Source organism: Lepeophtheirus salmonis, chromosome 2, assembly GCF_016086655.4.
Source record: "Lepeophtheirus salmonis chromosome 2, UVic_Lsal_1.4, whole genome shotgun sequence".
Taxonomy (NCBI): Eukaryota; Metazoa; Arthropoda; class Copepoda; order Siphonostomatoida; family Caligidae; genus Lepeophtheirus; species Lepeophtheirus salmonis.
In genome coordinates this window covers 31,005,155-31,020,974 of record NC_052132.2, presented here as the reverse complement: position 1 = coordinate 31,020,974, position 15,820 = coordinate 31,005,155, and the positions used below count along the sequence as shown (strand labels likewise).

Below are 15,820 nucleotides of genomic sequence, written 5' to 3'. Positions count from 1 at the left end.
AGCAGTGGTTTTTTAAAAGGCCTTTTGTGCCCCCCTCCCCCCCAAAAAAAGAATTCTTATCTCAATACAGTAAACCCTTGAGATACGAGTGCCCCAACATACAAGTTTTTTGAGATACAAGCTGAACTTAGAATTACTCCTATATCGATCCCAAATTCTACTCTGAGTTCAACCAGGACTTACAATTATAACTCCACAACACATCTTACGGGTTAAGCCCCGTCTTTTATGAGCACACATGAACGTTCAAACAGATTTTGAATATAATTGAATCTATTTAGAAAAGGATGTTCACTACTCAGGAATTAAATAATAATGACAACTTCTAAGGAAAAGAAAATTCCTTCGTTATATTACGAATTAAAAATTAACGGGTCAGCTAAAAACACACCAGATTTATATCATTGTGCATTAAAATAGGAGTTTATTAAATATATACGAGTTGGTCGAGAGCTGGCGCAGGGACGTGAGAAATAATTGAGTACGATTTTTTTTTAGTTTTTTCTTTAGAGGGACTAATTGATTTGACAGTCGATCTTCGTCCAGGAACAAATTACATTCTGAAGAAAGGTCAAAGGTTGCGTGATGATACATTAGACACGTTGCGAGAGACAACATGTAGTATTTTAAATAATGAGTAAAGAATAGTTTCATCTCTTATGGCCTTTTTAATATTTGTAATTGTATCTGTTTTAATTAATTTAATTATTGTTATGTCATTTTATATTTATTTTTCAACAAAACACATCTTGAGCATATATGTCAGAAGGATTTTTATTCACAATCGTCACTCAAGGTATTATTCTATTATCAATATACGTGGCCTGTCAACACAAAAGCACTATAGAATTGTTTTTCTCAAAATTACTCTGTATTGGGTTGTTCCATTAAATTTAAACAAAATTTTAAAGAATTTTATGCCCACTACAATGAAAATTTATTTCAACTATAGTATTACATAGAGTATCATTAAATATGATTACCTAAATAAATATTTTTTTTAAACGCTGACCGGTTAGCAAGATCTGATCCTTTTTAAAATTTATACCACTAGGTGGCGCTCACAAATTGAAAAACTTTCATCACTGATTTTAGAGGTCATATATATGATAAAAGTATGTTTTTGTTTCAAATTATATGTTTTTGGGGGTGAATGAGCCCAATTTGAGGAGGAAGGATGGCATGAAATTTTCAAGAAAAACAAGTATTTATGATTTCTTCAAGAGTTCCATATTCTAATAAAAAAAAATTATTTATGTTATTTACTTTCTTAAGCTTTAATTCAACCATGCAACAGTGATTATACGACCAAATTCAACACCCAAAAACATATAATTTGATACCAAAATCATTATTTATGTTTTTCAATATGTGAGCGTTGCCTAGTGTTTTTTTATTGGTAGATTTTAAAAACATCTCGCCAACCAGTCGGCGGATCTTAAAGTGTTTTTTTTTTTTTTTTTTTTTTTTTTTTGGGGGTTGTAAGTTTAAATACATACATACTATTTTTAAAATATTTTTTAACATAGGTAATTTAGCTATGGATATATTGTATTTGTTGAAAAGAATTATAATGGAAAACCCCTATTACCTTATGAAGGAACCTCATTATAACGTATTAAAATCAGCACAAGGACTAATGAAAAGGCCAGTATATTTATGATAAATTCATCCACGTCTCTCGTTTGTTATTTAAATTGTGCTTAATCTTCTTTTAATGGCGTGTGTCTTGTTTATTTCGTTAGACACAACAGTTTCAAAGAATGAGAAGATTTTTAAGTATTTCCTCAAGCAGCTGATAGAAGAAACAACAGCAATTTTGTAGGGAATTGTCCACAGTTGTCACTGATAAAATTGAAGCACGGATAAATAAAGGGAGTTCTAGCCTTGAGTGGTATCTGAGTGCTCCAAATAGTTATGAGCAGATGGTCGAGTCTTCACATCGACAAGATAGGTTATTTTCACGGCTTTTTCCCCGATGATCCTATTAATGAGATCACATCGGGAGGTTAGGAAATCTTTGAAGGGTTTTTATCAATTTTCGACAACGTATAATGATAAAAATACTGTGAATGTCGCTTCTAAAGACAATACTCAAATGAGGAAAACCCTCACATAATAATAAATTGGCCAATTATTATACAAATATACACATGGGTGCTGTAGATAATGTCGACCAATGTGCGACCCATCAAAGAAAATGTTGGTGACCAATTTTCTTATACTTCATTGATGTTGTAGTATGAATACACGGGTCCTTTGGAATACAAAAACAGGAAAGAAGACACCACAGCTTCCATTCAGGAGAAAATTGGCACTTTCCATTCTGAAAAAATATGGGATTAAGTGAAGGTTAATATAAATAAAAGGTTAGGCCATCATGCAATCGGTCTTGCTAGAATTTTCAATCTGATGTATTGTGCCGATTGCTGGGCAAGACAGACAGATTTTGACAAAATATGCAACCCCTTATAGTCTATGACGTCACTATTGCTAGAATTTTCAATTTAATGTCTCGTACCGACTCCTGGTCAAGAAAAACAGATTTTGAAAAAAAAAACGCAACAACTCATGCACTATGATGTCAATATTAAAAGCGAGGTGGAAGTCAAACATCAGTCGTACACGCGTTATGGTATAACCTTGTATTTCTATTAACCCTGGGATTAAGTCTAATCAGGGAAAAAATTTATGTTGCTTCATTTGAAGAAGTCTGATATGATGGAACTAATCATTGGATACGGCAGTGGAAATCCAGAAGATTTGCAAACTGTAGAGGCAAAGCTTTTTTTTTTTTTTGTGTGTTAAATGTAATGCAGATCTTAATCACAAATATCGTGAAGTATATTAATATAAGAAATAATGTAAAATTATGAAAGGAAATTTTACTATATTATTTGTATTTCCCAAGTTATTTATTTATTAAATGTGAAAAGACAAAAATATATATAATCTAAGAAAGGGCATTCCATATCAATCAAGTAATATGTGGTGTAAATTTTAAATCTCTACATCAAAGAACCTTTATGCACTAATGGGTTAAGGAAATTAACACAAATTCTACTCTGTATATTACTATGACTTGGGCATGAATTACTCCTTAATTCTACTCCGAGTACAACAAGGACTTATACTTATAAACCTGCAACATATCCTCATTGTTACTTTTTGTCTTTTAAGCGCTTGTGATTAGGGTACATGGTTTGGAAGCAAAACGTGGACTGAATGACTGATTTATGAAAAATGTCAATAATTTTATTTTTTGAAGAATAATTTTGAAATTTTTTTAACAAAAAAATTTGAGGCACGACGTTTGTGGACTTGTTCACTCAATATGGCCCCCCTCAGCAGGAATAACAGCCCTCTCACGGTGGATGAAAGCCTTGCAGGAGTTTATGATGAACTTCTCGGACAAGTTGTTCCACTCCTTCACAATGGCAGCCTTCAGGGAGTCCACATTCGGGTGAGATGTCCGGTTAGTCTCCCTCTCCAAAAAGTCCCATACAACAAAGTCTTACGGGTTCAAATCCGGCGAAGATGATGGGAATATGCCCTTGGGCCAAAAACCAGCCATGTTGTCGGCGCAGAACTTCTGGCATTTGGCCGATGTGTGTGAGAGTGCACCATCTTGGGTTCACACATAGTTGCCCTCTGAGTAGGTGGCCTTGAGCCACAGTAGTATGGTGACCCTCAGCACCTTGTAGTAGACCTCCTGGCCGATTTTCTCCCCATCCTTAAAAAGAAAGGGAGGCATCTTCTTGCTGTCGGACGCCACGACCCCCGGGACCATATTTTGGGCCGGATGTTTTTTACAGAACACCCTTTGACCTCCTCTGGTAATTCCCCAAGCCAACGGTCGTTCCGACGGTTGTAGACCTGGTACGCGCTGAAAATCTTCCGTCAGAGAAAATTTTGCCTTGATCCACGCACGAACTTTCTTGGACCTCTGCAGTCTCATTTCGTTCATAGTGTCCGTCAACAAGTGGCGTTCCTTGTGTAAGAGGATAACCCCAAGTCCTCCTCCACAGCCCTCCTGATTGTCCCCTCGTCCACGTCAAACTCGTTAGAGAGGCGATTCATAGATTTTGATCTTCTTCTTTAGGTCCCCCAGAAACTCAGAATCTCTTTTCAAGTTGTGTCCCCACTTCTTTCTTTCCTTCAGAGGTTTTACCATCCTTTTTCATCTTGGCCACATTGAAAATGACGCTTTTGGAGCACTTCACATTGTCCCTCATCTCTGCCACCTCAATTTGGGCATCCAAAATGTCAGAGATCCTCTGCCTTTTTGCTTCTTGCTCACTCACAATGAAAGATTTGAGAAATGTTTAATATTGTTAACTAATGCAAAAAGGACAGAAGATTCAGAATATGCAGGAAAAAATAATCGAACCTCTCTATTTTAATAATATTATTATTTAATTTATATACAATTAGTATTTATTAACAGTCCACGTTTTGCTTTCGAAGCACGTATCCTTATAAATTATGTAATTTTTTCAAGAATAATGATAACAACCTTTAAAAATAAAAAAATAAAATATTCCGTTATAATATTATTTTCATCTAATCTCCTCAGCGTTACTCTCCATCATTCATCAGCACAACACTTGAGTTACACTTTATACTTATATATTATCACGTCAATAAACATAACAACTTCAGAAGAAAAAAAAACACCCTGTACAGCTGGTAACAAACACAACAAACCTCCGACGCTAAAAAGATGCTCATGACTTGCAGGTTTGTACAGGAAATTAACTTGGAAGTAACAATTTAGAAATAAACCACATTTTAGTGCTCCATACATTTAAATTGTATCATGAGTTGTTCAAAAAGTCCGTAACGGTAGGAATTGGGTTGAGTGGTTTACTCTGAAACCATCATTAAATATTTTCTTTTTCTATGTTTGTAAAATAATATTGTTTTTTACAGAACTATAGTCGAGTCCATATTTTATGAGTCAAGTTCTAGCTATCCGTATCTGTCCGGGGTGCATTAAAAAGGACACGAGTATGGACTCGAACACTGATTTATCCATAAATTCTGTCAAAAAAGTACCTGGAATTGTTAATTTAAAATGCCCGCGCTCAAAGGATTTAAAAACATTTCTTTTTCTAGATCGGCAAGGACTGTCTTTCCTTATTATTATAAGTTTGAGCGCCATTTGTAGACCAGTTTGCTTGCAACAGCAGGATAAGTCAGTCTACCTCAATAGTGCCCCAAGATTTTTACTAACAGCGAAATTATTGAACAAAGAGTTTGCCTTAAAGTTTGTTTTGCGAACATGCAACCACTTATAGTCTATGACGTCGCTATTGCTAGAATTTTCAATTTAATGTATCGTACCGACTCCTGGTCAAGAAAAACAGATTTTGAAAAGAAAACATGCCACCACTCATACACTATGACGTCAATATTAAAAGTCGTGGTGGAAGTCAAACATCAGTTGTACACGCGTTATGGTATAAACTTGTATTTCTATTAACTTTGTGGTTACAAAGCGTTCAATGAGGGCCGTGAGATCGTCGAAGACATGCCGCGTTCTGAACGACCTTTGTCCTCTACCATAATGTTCAAACCATTTGATCTCATTTGGACCGAACCAGTAAGTGAATATATAATAATTTTGTTATTGTCAGAAGTATTTTTTTTCTATCAGTGAGGCAGTTGAAATTAGATCAGAGGCCGAGGAGGCTGACTTTAAATATGTAACAAAGGAGGGGAATCAAATTAACTTTTTTAAGTTAAAATTCTATTAAAAATTAATTATGATTGATCAATTTATATATTTTTTTCTCCATCCGTAATTAATAAAAATTTTAACTTTATACATAATAAGGAATCAGAACCGAAATTGGCTGAAAATTGGGTAATGGTACATCCCTACAAAATTTAATGTTGCTTCTTTACTAACATTAATTTATGCATACTCAAAATATACTTTATATCAATAATGATAAAAAATATTCAAGCCTTTTTAAAGTAAGAGCCTTTTCCTTTCTTTTCTCGTTGTGATGGGACTCATAAAAAATCAGAGTTTTTTCAAGGTTAGTGGTATGCCAAGGGGCTTCTTCTTCGTTTTTTGTTCATAATACTCTCTTATTGTTGTTATAAGCTTTAAAAAAAGTTATACTATAGAGAATGTCGCATTATAATACAAAACTCCATCTGACATTGATTAAAGTAACCTCAATTTTGTGGCTTTTCTTTAGTTTTTGTTTGAGGTGACTCATAATCAAAACGTGCTTCACAAAACAAGAAGAAACCGAAAGTTTGCCCTAATGGTTGTGTTTACTTCATTGGTTATTATGTAAATACATTAACTTTTTGTTGTTTATATTTTTATTACTACGTATAATTTAATGGTATTCTCATGCAAACGCTGACGAATTAGAAGGAAACAACAAGAGCAAAATCCCCAATCACGTGATTGCAGTTAAATAATGGTTGAGTCAAACGTCACAAACGCAATAGAAAAATAAAACATTTCTCGTCAAAAGTTTTTAATGCATGAAAAAATAAAATAAAGAGCTTCAAAAGAGAGCGTATATTCATGTGTATATATAATTATTTATAGGTAGGTAGGTAGGAGCAAGGAAAAGGTAAAAAAACAAAAACACTTTCCCAAAATGAATAAATAAATATTCCTTCCTCTTAATTTTTAAACAGCTCTCCCTCCTGCGTGATCAGTATCTCGTAAATACTCTTGCTAGAATAATTTTATATAATAACTAGGGCCATCAAGTTAACTTAAAGATATCCAATTAAAAAAATTCTATTTATATTCAGCTAATTTATGTTAAAATTTTAAACTACAACGTTCTGCTATAACTATATAATAGGAAAATTTCTATTGTAAAACCTTCTTATATACAACATTTTTTGTTTTGTTTTTCTGTCCATTTGATGTAAATATAATCAAACCTCCACCCCTTTTTGACACTCTTGAAAATCTAACATATTTCTTCAAATGTTTGACCCTGTGATTTATATATTGGCATTGTCATTACTAGCTTGCAATGTTCCTTGTTCAACCATAATGAAGATTAACTCGCCCATATTCTTCCTAATTCCCTTTTTTAATTCGTATTTAATATACATTCTGTGCGTTTTATTCCACTCTCTTTTTGGTTGAAATTTGACCAATTTACTTTTACAAGTTACAACTTGTACAAAATTGCAACCTGTATAGAACAAATATACAAAATATGTGTTTGTCTTTTATGGGTGCCCACATACATGGCCCTAGGAGTAGGACACATTGCATGGGTGACTCTTTTGAACCAATGGAGGGTATAGGGTCTACAACCCGCTTGACCCTTTAATATAAATTTACTCTTTTATTTATTTGATTATGGTTACCTTATCTTCATTTTATCTTAATTTACAAAAAATTCAAAAGTTAGAAAGATAAAACCTTTTAATGCACAAGAGTCTACTCCTAAAGAAGGGAAATACATATTGTGTGGTAATGTTCATGTATTTCTAAAAAGCAAATGCATAGCCTATGGTAAAAGATGTACAAAATGTAATCGTATGAACCACTTTGATCAGTTTTGTAAATCCTACGTCAGTAATACAATTCAGGATAATGTTTCTACAGGGATAACAAGCACGAGAGATGAACGAGCGTTTGCTAAGCTCAGTGTCGATGGAAGAAGGATCAAGTTTTTACTGAATCTGGATGCCAATGTGAACATTCTTCCGAGTTTTTTGGTACACAAATCTGTGGATCGTAGGAATGCTGGATCTATTAAAGTTTTTGGAGGCGGAGTAGTCCCTACAAAAGGAGCGGTAATCCTTCCTGTTAAGTATAATGGATCTTCTAAAGACAGGTTACAATTTTTTGTAAAAGACGTTTGACAACCAATTCTAGGTTTTAACTCTTGCATCAACCTCGGGTTAGTATCTGTTAATAATGGTAGTTCTCTTTATCATTTCAAGTCCACAAGTTTACGAGAAACTTCGACAAATTCTTTAATGGCTGAGTTTCCTACTCTTTTTGAGGACTCTAAAGGTCAAAATGTTTCTCATGCTAAAGCTATAGTCCATATCAAAGATGATGCTGACCCTAGGTAAATATGGTCACGACCAGTACCTCTGGCTCTTCGAGAGAAAGTTGTAAGTGAATTATCTGGAATGATAAAACGTAACACTTTAGAAAAAGTTGATAACTCAGAATGGGCCTCACCTATTGTCACCGTATTAAAGCGAGATGGTAAAGTAAGAATTTGTGCGGATTACACTCAAACTATCTCACCTGTAATAAATAAGTAATTGTATCCTTTCCACATCCAGATGAGTTATTTTCTGCTCTTGCTGGAGCAAAAAAATTCTCGAAACTTGATTTTCGAAGATGTTATGAGCAATATAAGTTGGACGATGAGTCTAAAAAATTTTTACCTATCAATACACCACTAGGATTGCTGCGATATAATTCACGTCTTTACAGACTGTCTTCTGGTCCCGCCATCGTCCAATGCGCTCAAGATAAACTTCTTGAAGGCATACCGGGAGTGAAGGTGTATATCGATGACTTGCTTCTTTACTCTGAGACAGAGGCAGAACATAGGTCATTTTTAAAGCGAGTATTTAAGTGTTTTCTCAGCGTAGGTGCTCGCTTGAAGCAGAACAAGTGTATTATCCTTCAGTTTGAACTACTTAGGATACAAGGTATCTTTTAAAGGTAGATCATTAGCTCCTGATTTAATACGTTCTGTCGTTGACTTTCCTACACCAAAGTTAGCTCCTGAAATTAAGCCCTTCCTAGGAATTGTCCTAATGTTTTATGATCCAGATCTTCCCTTGATATTGGCTACAGATGCGTCACCGTTGGGCTTGGGTGCCAAACTATCCCAAGTTGATAAAGAAGGTGAGCGTCCCGTTCTATTTGCGTCAAGAAAGCTGTCTCTAACGGAACAAAATTACTCTCAAATCGACAAGGAGGCCACAGGGATTGTATATGGAGTAAATAAATTTAAACGCTACCTCATGGGCAGGCATTTTGTAATTCAAACAAATCATCATCAACCTCTGAAATACATCTTCAACCCGAATAAAGAGCTACTTGCTATGATTTCTTCACAAATTTCAAGATACGCCATTAGATTGTCAATGTTTAATTACACCATCGAGCATGTTAAAGGCTCAAATAACTCACATGCCGATTCTCTCTCACGTGGTCCTTTAGATGACTCTATTCTAGAGAATGATTCTACCGATATATATTAATATGTATGGTAATCGATGCATCAAGTCTAAAGGAAGATGAGCTTCTTAATGGCACACGGAAGGATGATTTTCTCTCTTTAGTCATTGAAGCAGCCAAATCAGGGGACTGGTCGAAGGTTACTGAGATTGCTTTTCTCAGACAGCACAACTTTTTATCTATTAGAAATGGACCCCTCTTTTGGGGAATAAGGTTGGTCGTACCTGCTACTCTGGGGCAGAAATTTTTGCAAGAACATCATCTGTCTCATCGGGGTATAGTTAAAATGAAGTCAATAGCTCGAAGCTTAGCGTGGTGGCCCGATATTGATCGAGAGATTGAAGAACTTGTAGCTGCTTGTCGAAATTGTCAAGAGAACTCACAGTCTTCACCGTCTGAATTCTTCCCAATTCAGACGGTGGAGGATTAGAATGTCCAATCCATTAACTTTTGCATAGTCATGCAGGTTCTAAATGGATGGAGGCAGCGTTCATGAAATCGCCTACGACTTTGACTACCCTTTCGCAATTACTAATATGGTTTTCAAGATTCAGATTTCCCTTGCAAATACACTCTGATAATGGACCTCAATTTGCCAACGAATCCTTTCTGCAAAGTTAACCAAATGGAAGATTCAAAATATTTTCTCGCCTCAATCTCTCCTCAATCCAATGGTTTAGCTGAAAGGGCGGTTCCAATTATGAAGGAGTTAGGGAGGAAAAATCAAGACATATCCCTAGACGAGCTCCTATTTAAATATCGTTCAAGTCCTCTAGCAAGTAAGAAAACTCCTGCTCAACTTCTTTTTGGTCGTCCTATCTGCACACGAATAAATGCTATGATACCACTTACTTCCGTTTCTGAAGACCGTACTGCAAAATTTCGTCCAAATATGAACGTCTGTTGTAGAACCTATAGTAGTGGACGAGGACCTAAATGATTAGCAGGTGAAACCATCGAAGGAATTGGTAACACTTTATGGAGTGTCAGGATTGGTGAGGACGTTTCCACCCGCCATATCAACCAGCTCCAGCCTCGTTAATTCGTAGATTGGAGGGTATTGTAGTGTCTACGCACTCAACCCGATTGACCCCTTAATATAAATCTACTATTTAATTTATTTGATTATGTGTACCTTATCGTACTTTTATCTTATTTTACATATGCAATATCAGTGTGTGAATCTCTGCGAGGATGTTGCCAGTCATCGTGTCTATTGTGTCTTTATATGGAATATATTATCCCTTTTGTTAAATCTCAATCCAGCCTCATTCTTTATTCCCAACGTACTTGTCTTCCTCTGATCCCTGGCCAGGCGACGAGTTTAGTAAAGAACACCACAGAGTGTTATTTTTTCGACATCATTATTATCCATAGCTATTTTGTTTTTGCAAGTACGAAAACAAACGCTATATTTGTGTTCCTCGTAACAATGCCAATAAATGCTATTAAATACCTTTATTTTGCAAAATTATAGCAAAGCAAATAGTTTTTTGCAATTTTTTGACTAGACTTATCATAAAGACAAATTTTTTAAGCATAATATAAATTGTACGTCATTTGAAGTTTAAATTATTGTTATACATTCTATATAATATTAGGCACTATATTATAATGCCTGTAGGAAGACCCTAACGCTCATCAGAGCAACAAGGCTAACCTTTTGCTGGTATATACGTAAGAACTAAACAATAATTTTAACATAATTGTTTAATTGTAAATACAAATATATATTTGATTGAAAGATAACTTCCATCAAAAATAAAAACAGTTAAAAGTTGTTTTCTCCAAATGTGGAAAAATGATGATATTAATTAGTTTATAAATAATTCAAAACTCACTTTTGGTGAATAATTATGAAATAATAATCATAGTTTGATATGTTAGCTGTCAAACAAAAACTCAGTTTAAAAACAAGTACAGTTACCAATATTGAATTTATATTACTCTAGTTTCCCATGAGTGCAAAAAGGTTACATATAAAATATTGCAAAAAACTAGTAACCAATCTTTAACGAACGTAACAAAAAATTTAAAGAGAGATTTATAAATAATTTCAAATGGATTTTAGTTTATATGGTCAATATTTGTGAATAATTCATAATACAGTCTTGAAATAAAAGATTGGTCAAGGAAAGTCGATATTAACAACAAAAGATATTATCCAACATAGTTATAAAATAATTTATGTATGTGTCTGATGTTCGTTCGTCCGCTTGGAAAAATAATGATATATTTTTTTTAAACCGAGACAGACACAGACTTTAGACATAAAATAAAGGTTGTTTAGAAGTCTGAGTTACATACCTAGGTAATTATGTTCCATTCTAATAAGACCAAATTACTGAGCTCTAGAGGGCAAGTTTTTTTAAAATAATAATAATTTGATTTTTTTTCAAAAAATAAGATCGATCCCCATTGTCTCAAAGTTTTTTTAAGGTATGTTGTTTAGATTCAAAATTACACCAAAAAAATTTAAAAAAACGAATTATTGTACTAACGGAAAAGGGGAGAACTGCCTTTAAAAATAATATTTATTATTTTAACTAAGATTATTATCATTAATACTTATTCCATATTCAATAACAGATGATCACCTTTAATTGAAAGGCCAGACTATGTTAATAAGGGAATCCAAGGGTGTTTAATTAGCTCATACAATTATATTATTTACTTAGTAAATATTAAAATGGAAATTTGCTGATAGGATCTAGTTTTTCCATTCATGGATGGGTTTTACTCATGTCATTGAAGTTTAAAATCGAGAAGAACCGGTTATTTAAAAACTCACAATCAATTTGCACCAATATAGTTTTAATAATAAAGAACCTTCATAAGTAGCTAATTAACCCTTTAAGGCCAAATTATTTTCTGGCAAATTATATAATTTTTAAATATATTTTTAGCATTAACATGCGTCAATTATTACATAATTAGTAGATAATTTTAAAAAAATGTAGGGGGATATCATAAAAGCAAACTTTTTCTCAATATTGCAACAGTATGAACGTATGATTTAAGTACTATAATTTATATTATTTCGAAAAATTGATAAAGTCCTTAGGAGCCGTAGTGATTACCTAGTTAAGAACATGCCTCACCAAATGAAATTGATTATATTGATGATATCAAAATTCGATTTGAAGTACAAATACCAAACGATCAAATTGACTAAGAATACATTAATAACTTGTTGAACAGTTTTTCAGTGGTTTAGTATTGTATTTGACTCTTTAAAAATTCTTCTTCGGTTTTTTATTGAAGTCAAAAACTTAATTGCATTTTTCTCTGTTTCATCTATTAAAAAAACTCCAACCTTATTTTATGTTATCGATACACTAATGCATTCACTTTTTATTGAAATGGAACGTATTTGTACCAATTACTAGCTCAGGCTAAAAAAAGTTAAATTCTATAATATATTATTAATACATAATTTATTGCCAATTGCTACCTAGAAATGGAGTAAATACACAAATTAGTGGAGTAAGATGCACCTGAGCTCTTGCATCATTCTTTGCAATGCAAAGGACGATATTTAGACCAGGTTTTTTAAATCATTGAGTGAACGATAACATATAAAATAGTACACTACTTCCTCCAACAAGTAATTTCTGATTGCATCCACATTTGCTTGAAATAGAACATAGATGTATAGAACTAAGTAAGTTACTTATGACTGCGAGTGAAAACTCGGGAAATAAAAAAATAACATAATCATTAGCATGTCTTACTTAATTTTCAAGACAGGTAATGACGTCACACAAAATATGAACTAAGTGCTTCGCTCAGTCATGAGATTCTAAAACACACAACCCCTCATCTACTACGACGTTCATATTAAAAGCGAGGTGGAAGTCAACCATCAGTCGTACACGCGTTATATTATAACCTTGTATTTCTATTAACCTTGTGTACATAGATGGCTATCGACGTCATATATATTTATTTATCTTTTATCCACTTGAGTCATAAATACTTCTTATTTTATAAGCTTGATACACTTAGAGTGCTTAGTACATAATTTGTATTTATATACATTTTTCGTTTGTAATTCTTTAGAAATAAGCGTTAACCCATCCATAGTTACGTACAAAGCAGATCCTATAAACGAAAAATGAAGACATTCAACGATATCCTTAGTTAGTAATGCGTTCTTTGTTTAAAACTTAAAATTAATGTATTTAATTTAAATAATTGTTAAGATACAAAATTAGTATATAAAAAAATATGTAAGGAAGTCCCATCTTTGCTGAAATATGTGTATTGGCATTGTAGAAATTTTATACAGAATAACTATAACAGTTTGAGAGAGAAAAAATCATTGTTTAGGTTACCAACAACAACAGCACAAAACTCGCACGCTGAAAATGCTTAGGATTTACAAACCTAAATATTTGTACTCCCCCTTAATTTTATTTTTTAATATGAAAGACAGAGCTTTAACATCTCCCGTTCTCTGCTGTATTAGTAAATATTTTTGATCAAGTAGTCAGGCAATTGATATAAAGCGCACATTTATAAAATTACTTCACAACAAATATCCAGATAAACTTTTTTTTTTTAAATATAGATAGTAGGTATAAAAGAAAAAATGACACCTTTGGAAAAAATAAAAATAATTTTAGATATATAGAGTGCCAAGGCTCAGTATAAACGAATCAAGGTCTAAATGTGATGGATATGCACTGTGCATTGAGTTAAACAGGTATATTCTTGGTTTAATTTTGGACACAGTAACTCCATGATCCTCATCCACGTCAAATAGCGATCTGTATTTATTTTTGATATAAATTAATACAAAAAGGTCTTCTCGCATATATAAGTTAAGCCAAATTGTATAAGTAGTTCTAAAGCTGCTTTATCCAGCAGTGGGTCCTTCATCAAAAAATGTCCCCTTCAGGTATACGTTTTAGAATCAAAACTTCTGCAAGTTTGATAAGCCCATCTTTGATATCAGACAACTGTGGAGATGAAATTCTGGCCCTATTCTGATATCAATTTGTCACTATCTTCTGGTAAATACTGTTTAAAATGATTGGGACCTAAAAAATCAAACAGATTCATCATTGTTCTCATTTTGATGTAATGGCAAACATTATGTCAATTTAAATTATGTTCCCGATTATTTGTAAACCTGTGCAAACCCTGCGTTGTGTTCCACTGGTACCACCGGGGTCATAACGCCCACTTTGAATAATTATGTATGATAAATTTCTAAAAATGTATTTTCAATAACATTTTTCATTATTTATTTTTTATAAAAAGTTAAACGTTTTGATTTTTCTTGGAAAGATTAAAATTAACTTTATTAAGAACAACATCTACAGTAGACCTGTTCAAAAGTCATAGTTTTTTGTTTTGATATGTTTTCAGACTTTTTTAATGTTTAGATGCATCGAAAAATTTTAGGTAATAAGAATGATAACCCTTCTTGTTGTAGTTCATGAGCTTAATAAACATTGTTGAGACTAATATTAGTTTTTTCATCATCCTCTCAAATTAATTTAAGATCAAACTAGTCATTATCTATTCTTGAATCGATATAAAATATAATGATAAATATAATGACCAGTCAAAAGGAAAGTGAAACATTTTATGTAAGTACTTATATGCACTTTTATTGATGTAAGTCAAGGACAAAAATGGTTTTTTCTTTTCATATAACCATTTTTGCAAAAATAAAGAATTTTGACAAATTTTCTCAATGTGTTTTGCAGAACAATATACTGATTTTAGATATTCCCTAACAATATTTCACCTTGTTGATGTGAGAAGATAACTTAGTCTTGTTCAAATGGTCACACAAATCACAAAAAAACAATGACAACTGAAGGTTTTAGTCACAAATATTGTTTTAATTAGATTTGAACCAAGCAAATGCTTCTTTCATGAAATTTTTTTAAAGTTGATAATTGAATTTTTGGAAACTTTTAGTTTTCAAAAATAGTGACCACTCTATGATACATATAAATATGACGTACTTGTATATTAATAAGCTGTTCCTGTTCTCCGAAATACGGAAATAGGTCATCGAGACATAATAAGTCACTTATTGTTTTATCTTCTTAAGAGGATGAGTACAAATAATTAAAGAGGACAATTAGATAAACCACAAATGATGGCGATCTTCTTCGTTATGGCCGTGAACTCATACTTGACCCCTATTTTCCTCCTCTTAGGTCAAATCGGAACCACAATACTTAAATAGTTCAAATAAATAAGCACTATTAAATATTTCAGCCAGGGATACCTCTACAAACGGGAACACCTTCTCAGTAGAGTTATTTATTTTGTTATGTTGACCAAATCCAAAATTATTATAGATCTTGTAATGTGTTTAGGCGTTGGTAATATTCTTTCTTTGCTATCAGAAACCGTTACAGGAATGAATATGTGGCTAGACGACAGGGGCCTAATTTAAAGGATCTCTCAAACCCTGGACAGTCTCGCATAGTAAGATCACCTTCAAGAATTGCTGAAGTGAAAGCCAAAATTGAAGTCAATCCTTCTACAGGTACACACAAGTTTGTTCGAGACCATGGGATGTCAACTAAGGCAATGATGAATTTTTTGGCCACTTTGCAGACTTTGAAGTCTTAGTGTCTTTCA

At 33.1% G+C, this 15,820-nt stretch overlaps 1 protein-coding gene and 1 long non-coding RNA gene across 3 annotated transcripts in view; both read right to left on the bottom strand.

Moving 5' to 3' along the window:
• Nucleotides 1-15,820, bottom strand: part of LOC121113675 (esterase E4) — a 111,040-nt gene that overhangs the window by 72,324 nt on the left and 22,896 nt on the right. The window lies entirely within an intron of this gene.
• On the bottom strand, nucleotides 7,465-9,182 carry LOC139904801 (uncharacterized). The gene is made up of 2 exons (XR_011779020.1): nucleotides 8,192-9,182; nucleotides 7,465-8,134 (listed from the first exon to the last, which is right to left on the bottom strand). It is a non-coding gene; the product is annotated as an uncharacterized lncRNA (long non-coding RNA).